Source organism: Primulina huaijiensis, chromosome 5 (genome assembly GCF_012295235.1).
Source record: "Primulina huaijiensis isolate GDHJ02 chromosome 5, ASM1229523v2, whole genome shotgun sequence".
In the NCBI taxonomy this organism is placed as follows: Eukaryota; Viridiplantae; Streptophyta; class Magnoliopsida; order Lamiales; family Gesneriaceae; genus Primulina; species Primulina huaijiensis.
Genome location: NC_133310.1, coordinates 7,309,246 through 7,317,124, shown reverse-complemented (window position 1 = coordinate 7,317,124; position 7,879 = coordinate 7,309,246). Strand labels below are relative to the sequence as shown.

Genomic DNA, 7,879 nt, shown 5'->3' with positions numbered 1-7,879 from the left:
TGTTAGTTAATTATATTACGTGCAAATATTCATTTTGAGATTTATGCGATATTGCTTGTGGTCACTTTACTATCATTATTAAGTCCGGTCGCCAGTTACCGGCCCGGTCGCCAGTTACCGGTCAGTTCAGTTGTTTCACCCAGTATACTGTGGCAGTAGTCTGATCAGACATACATTATTAAGTCCGGTCGCCAGTTACCGGCCCGGTCGCCAGTTACCGGTCAGTTCAGTTCAGTTCAGTTCAGGGACCACTTGCGTAGACCATAATCTCACCAGAAAATTATTACAAGTTATTTCATTACAGGGCTCCAAGGAGCAAACATTTTCACTATGATATTTTCAGTTCAGTTATGCACGTACTATAATTACCATTGAAAGGATATTTTATGTTACACCTCATTACAGGAAATTTTTCACTTGCATACGACTTTATTAATTATTTACTTGTTATTTACGATATATGCATACTGAGTCTTTAGACTCACTAGACTTGATTGTTGTAGGTACTGATGATGCCGGGATCGAGGGCGGGGATCAGTGAGCCAGCTCGAGTCCGCAGTAGTGGGACCCGAGGACCTCACTTTTCAGCATTTATTATTGTTATCGCTCAAACATTTTTATCTACCGTTGGATAAAATTTTTACAGTTATTTTTACGACATTAATTTCTTCCGCTGCTATTTTTAAACATGATACATTATTTAACAGTTTATTTTATGAACCGGATATTTCATTTAGTTTAAAAGAAAATTTTTAATTTTTCCGCAAATTTTCAAGTACGGACTTCTAGGCCTTTACATGATCCACATTTTATATATATAGATAAAAAAATATATTTTTTTATTATCAAATATATATTCATTTTTAATATATCATTGTTATTATATTTCCCAAAAATTGTGTACAAAATCTTCTTGCAATTAATCTAACAATACACAATTTAAGGGGATAGTAGAAAATTTACAATAAAAAACGGTCATTTTTTATATATATTTTTAAATGTAATAAATAAATATATATTTTAAAAATTTAATTTAATATTTTTAATGAAACATATATTTTTTATTCAAAAATCTATTCTTATCATATTTTTTTCTAAGAATGACGTATCGAGAAAATGTTATTTTTCTAATGTATTTTTATTATCAAATATATATTCAATTTTTACATATTATTTTCAAAGTTTCTTATGTTACAATTTTCTTTTAAAAAAATAAAAACATTACTATGATTCTCGTATGTTTAATGAGCTTTAAAAAATAAATACACCAATTAAATGAATAAGAAATATATTGCCTTCTACAAATTCAATATCTCAAATTTGACCCTAAATTTTATATATTTTTTCTACCAATGCTCATACAATTAATACAAATAATATATAGTTTTTGGACAATGCAGTAAAATCAAAATGCAAAAAATTTGTCCACCATTTTTAAAAAAAAATTCTACTAATTTTGTCACGTCAATTGCCGGAAATATTACGTCATAAATTCGAAAAAACTAGCCGTTAAACATTATGGGCGGAAAAATATAATGAAGAGAGAGAGAAATAGCTGAGATATAATTCTGAATCAATGTGACACCTGATACGCTTCTCAGGTACCCCATGATAGAATCAAGGGCCCAAATTTAGCCACACATACATGAGGTCCACTAATTTTTGTAAAATCACATATTTGTTTGAATCTTGTCCATCCAAATCATATGGGGGTAGTGCCCTCACATGTAGCATCGAAGCTACCGGTCTCCTCAAAACTCCCCCATTTTCCAGATTCTTTTGCTTTAACTTTTCCCGTCTTGAATCTCTCTAAAATATATTTGCTTCGCACAGTTGCTCATTCTTGTTTTTCTTCAAGTAGAGAAGCAATTAACCATCGTTTACTTCTAACAATATATACACATAGATTTTATGTGCTAAAATATTGCAAGTTTTTCGGTTATGGATGGGGCTGACTTTTTTCAATGTTTTTACACTTGCCCATTTCAAAAAGATGCGTTTTGTTTCCTCGTTGGAGATGGGGAGAAGGAAAAGTGGAAGATTCAGAAGGATCCCTTTTGTCCTTCAACTACTTCAAGAAAATGTTCCCTAATTTTCTTGATTCTTCAGCTGTTACTGTGTATGATCTGGCCGGTTTCGGGCTTGGCTTGGGTGATAGAGTAGATGTCCTGTAAGCCAACTGTTGGCTGGGGAATTTATTGACTCAAGTGTAATAAACAATCTTTATTTTAATATAATTTACTTTTTAATGATTTGGTTATACTTTATCTGTATACACATGCAAGCAGCATAAATAAAGTCCTTGATTATGCTTTAATACAAATGAATCGTAATTCGATATTGAAACTCATTTGTACACACTGCATATTCTAAATTCGTTCTTAATCGATTCAGCCGCCGAAAACAGGGATAAAGGTTGCGTGAGCTCGAGACTAGCATCTGTGATGTTATGTACCGCGTTTCTTGGTAAAGGCATAGAGATATCCAAACATGCAGATGGGTAGTCATATGATGATTATACCGAACAACCCTCCCTCGGACTTTCCAAGTGGTTATCATTCATCGAGAGGATAAGTCCGTGGTTATGATTGTACACCATTAGTCCTTATGACCCGGGACAACACTGAGGCTCTATATGCTAGGGCTGTGCTTTGATTCGTTTACCGGCTCCAGGAGAGTCATCAGATGGTGATGTTGGGTACAGTTGCGACACATATGGGAGCAAGTGTATTGTAGTCGGGGATTCACCGCTCACCTGCGGATGTGGATATCCTATGTGATCTAATGAAATTATAGTGCGTGGAATCTCTGGCCAGAGTATGAGATGTACGTTAGAGAAGGAGTTCTCCAACAGTACATGCGATGCTACTATTATAGTTATCACATAGTTATCGAATTAATATGCAACCCTCGATGAACCAATGGTTGCAGATTCGATCGGGATATATGAGATGAAAGGACCGTACTGTACGTTAATCATAATCGACTGGTTCTTGTAGGCACTATCAATGATACCTAGAGGATCATGGGGCGATGCTACTAGACGCTCTTACCATGATCCGATGAGTGCAATCAGAAATGAGTTCTGACATTCTTGATCAAGGTGTTGATGAAAAGAATGGGGCTAACTAGGGTAAGCCCGAATAAGAATAAATGTTATTCTGAATCACAAGGAGTTGTGAACCCATGGCTAGCTGTATCCCTGAACCATTGAGGGTCACACAAGCACTGGATCGTTTGTTCTCGTTGAGAGAATAAATTCAAGGAGTTGAATTTATATTATGATATAGTAAATTCAAGGAGTTGAATTTATGATAATTAAATTATGAGATAGTAAATTCAAGAAGTTGAATTTATGAAATTTGGAGAGAATAAATTCAAGGAGTTGAATTTATAAAATTTGAGAATTTAATTTATTAAACTCAAATGTTGAGTTTATTAAATATTAAATTTTGGAGGTAATAAATTTAAGGAGTTGAATTTATAATTTAAATGTTAAATTCAAATGTTGAATTTATGATGGATTTAATTTATTAAGCTCAAAAGTTGAGTTTATTAAATATTAAATTTTGGAGGTAATAAATTCAAAGAGTTGAATTTATAATTTAAATATTAAATTCAAATGTTGAATTTATAAGGGATTTAAATTAAAAGTAATGGGTATATGTATAATGGACTTGTAGGAGTACAAGACCAACATACATATTAAGGTTCTTAATTGGACTTTAAAAGATTAATTAATTAATTAAACTAGTTGGACTAGAATAATTAATTGATTAAGCCCATGAAGTATTTAATTTTATTAATGGGCCCTAAGCTTATATATATGTGTATTAGGCTTAAGGTTAAACACAATTCATTCACAATTTTTCGAAAATCCTCCTCCTTCTCTCCACAAAATTTCGGCCACTTCTTTTTGAAGGAGAAGTTTGAGCCGTCTCTCGTTTTCAATCTCCAACGTAAAAACTTCTTCTAATTTTTCTAGTGCAAATTAGAAGAGGAACAAATCATCTAGTCGTGGACCTGATTAGAAGAATAAAGAAAGGAGTTTTCGAAGAAAGTTCGTAGGGATTCATCAAGAGCTATATCCGCTTAAACTGGATTAGTTGGAGCCAAGTGATTTAATTCACCAAAGATATAAAATTCCAACGTCCTATGAATGTTTAATTATAAAACCATACAAGTGCCTAAAACAAATATATTTTGATTGTCAAAATAAAATAAAAATTTTAAAACTTCCGCTGCGTTTGGGCACGAGAAAAACCAAGATCCAACATTGGGATGGTGTCGTGGTTACTGAGGCAGATTACCAAGCACTTCAGACCTTTAAGCATGATTTGACTGATTCAAAAGGGTTTTTAAGAAGCTGGAATGATAGTGGTTATGGAGCTTGTTCATGTGGTTGGGTTGGGATTAAATGTGCACAAGGCCAAGTTATTGTTATACAGCTTCCATGGAGAGGATTAGGTGGTAGAATCACTGAAAATATTGGGCAATTTCAAGCTTTGAGAAAACTAAGCCTCCATAACAATGTTATTGGAGGTTCTGTTCCTGTATCTTTGGGATTTTTGCCCAATCTTAGAGGTGTGCAGTTGTTTAACAACAAGCTTTCTGGTTTAATTCCCTCTTCTCTTGGCTTGTGTCCCCTTCTTCAGGCACTTGACTTAGGTAATAATTCTTTGTCTGGGGAAATACCATCTAGTCTTGTCAACTCAACTGAGTTTTTTATGTAAGAAAAACGTGACACATATTAAAAGAAGTAGCGTGTACAAACTGATATTGGCGACGACCAAGAAAATTTAGATGCGTACACGATTCTCCTTCTGAATCTCGGCTCCCAATACACTCATCGATGGTATGAGAAACGCCTATAAATAGAGCGATTGAGGTCCCTAAGCACATACCTCATAAGAAAAATTTACATCATCTATTGAGAGTGTGGAGTGCTTAGAAGGCATCAACCGAGAAGAAAATCAGAGAAATCAAAATTTTCAATGGCTGGAGGTAACACTCGATTTAAGCTTTGCATATTGTTTTTCATGTTCATGTATACGTAAAAACATGATTTTGAAAAAAATTCAAACATTTGGTATCAGAGCAATGATACATCTGCTTTTAAAAATTTGTTTATGGGAATTTACGTATGAAAAATGAAAGTTGAAAATCGAATAACATAAACTTTAAGAAATTGATTTATGAAAGTTTACGTAAAAAATTGGAAGTTTAGATATCATAAATTAAGAAATTTACCTGAAAATTTCTTCGGAGAATTTTCTTCTCAATTGCACTTTGAAGTTCTCGATGGAATGTTTCTGAAAAAAAATTTTGGGAATGATTTCTCGTCGCAAATGAAGATGCTGACAATCATGCAAAGTAATCATGCAAGGAAACGTGTAGGAATTAAATTAAGAAGGTCCACACGTAAAATGAATTGAATGTCATCAATTCATTTCAATTTGTGTCGGTTAACAATTCTATCAATTTGACAAATTGGTGGGTCCCGCAACATTAATTATTATTATATTTTTTTTAAAATAAAAATAATAATAATAAATAAATAAATAATGATTAATGTATTATTAAGTTATATGTATAATTCGGTATACATATAGCATTTGGTTAAATAATTTGTACACATTAAAATAATTTCAAGTTCGACGTAATTTCTGATACATGTTTAGAAATTATTTTTGCATGTTAGATATAATGTAAAGTATTATGGATAAGTGTTTGATTTGTACATGCAAATTTAATATTATGTTTGCATTTATTCTTGAAATTTAAAATGCAAATAATATTAAAAAAATAAATAATAATAATAATAATTTTGGTAAATCAATATTCACATTATGTTCATATTAAATTATATTGAGCTGTTTATAATTTAAAATGAACATATCAAGTAAGATGTGTATATACTATTTAAAATAAAATATTTGAGATGTTCACAAATGAATAAATAATCATCACTTTATCACTACTCTGATAAAAGAGAAAAACTGATGAGTAGTCCACATTTTCACGTAAATGTGGTCCTCACTTTATCACTACTATGATTGAAGAGAAAAACTGATGGAGAACGTTTTTGTTCATATTAAGTAAAAAATGTGAATATAAAGTTATTTCATGAAAAATTTTTAGCTTATAAAAATTCACATTAATGTGGATAATTAAAGTGAATAATAATTATAAGATGACATGAGAAAACATGATTGGGGGAGTTCTTCATAGATCGGTTTAAACTGCCTTGACTAGCCACTGGTCTCCCTGAGGAATGTTGCTCTGACTAGGAGTTAGGTATTTAAAGGGCCTTAGCACTACCTATCTTTCCTGGGAGCACTCTTGAAAAATGTTGATTATGTTACTAAATAATTATTATATGAAGTATTAAAGTAAAGCCAAAATTTTGTTCGATGAACCGCATAATTTTAAATAATTGAGGAATAGCCATAGCATCCTTAATTATGAAAAATTATGCATTAAGTGGATTTGGATCACATAATGGACATCAATTGTAATTAATTATATAAACATAATAAAATTTACCCCACATGGATTTTTATTATATTTATATAACTAATTAGGTTAAAATATCAAATTATATTTTTCTTAATTTACCCACAGGAGTTAAGGAAAATACATTTTGATAGTTTTATCATAAAGTTACAGAAAAATCTTATTGAATTAAAATTTTAGCCCACAGGCAAATTTTATGTCACTAGATTTTTATAACATGAATTACATTTGTAAAACATGATATTGTCTCAAAATTTTAAGCATACGATATTTTGTGCAGTTATGCAAACTGCGAGTTTTTCTGATATGAAATGTGATATTCTCGAACTAAAGGGCGATAACTATAAAATATGGAAAGAAAGAATTCTTCTTCAATTAGGGTGGATGAATATTGATTATGCTATACGGAAAGACAAATCATCTGCTATTACTGAAAACAGCATTCCAGATGATGTTGATCTTTATGAAAAATGGGAGCGATCTAATCGACTCTGCGTAATGTTCATAAAGACCAAAATCTCTGCTGGCATGCATGGTTCTGTCGACCAGCATAATAATGTCAAAGAATTACTGAAGGCTATTGATGAACAGTGTAGAACCCGTAATTAGACTGCGTATAAGCCATGCATAATTCTAAATTTTTTTAATTAAATTGACTTCATTGCATGAGTATTTAAATGCATTCTTTGAAGCTAAATATTTTATTCAGTAGTTTAAATTTTATTCTTTTCAGTTCATTAAGTGAGGCCGGACCGGAGTTGGAGTAAAGAAATAAATTTTAATATTAAGAAAATATTCTTAGAATTTATTTAAGATAAATAATAAATCATTTTAAAATAAAAGAAGGTTTAGGGATTTATTTAATTAACTTGAGATAAGTAGCAAATAAATTCTTTATGTCCAATAATTTAATTAATAGCCTAAATTTAAATATGTGGCCAATTGAGATAAGTTAATCTAGACTTATTTTAGTTAAGAAATTATAATTTATCATGATAGTAAATTTACCTTTAAGATTTAAATATCTAACCATGTATGCAAGATAATGTTATTCCTTAACTAATTAATTAATTCACTAAAATACTTAATGGGTAGATAAAACTTTAAATATTTAAAATACATGAATTAAGCAATATTTCTACCTAATTTAGCATTCAAAATTTCGGCCCCCTCATTATCCAACCCAATCTTGATTATTTTGGCAACTCTCCATTGATATCATTTCCTTAATCATTTCTTGGTTTGATAATTCCTACACTTTTAATCCTCATTAATTGATAATTAAGCAATTTTCCTACCCCATTTATTTAGTAGAAAAATCGGCCACCCTTGTTTAAGATTTAAAAATATTTGACAACCCATT

General features: G+C 31.0%; 1 pseudogene; it reads left to right on the top strand.

The window, feature by feature from the left end:
• Window positions 1-1,964: 1,964 nt before the first annotated feature.
• Window positions 1,965-7,879, top strand: part of LOC140977600 (probable leucine-rich repeat receptor-like protein kinase IMK3) — a 22,417-nt pseudogene continuing 16,502 nt past the window's right edge.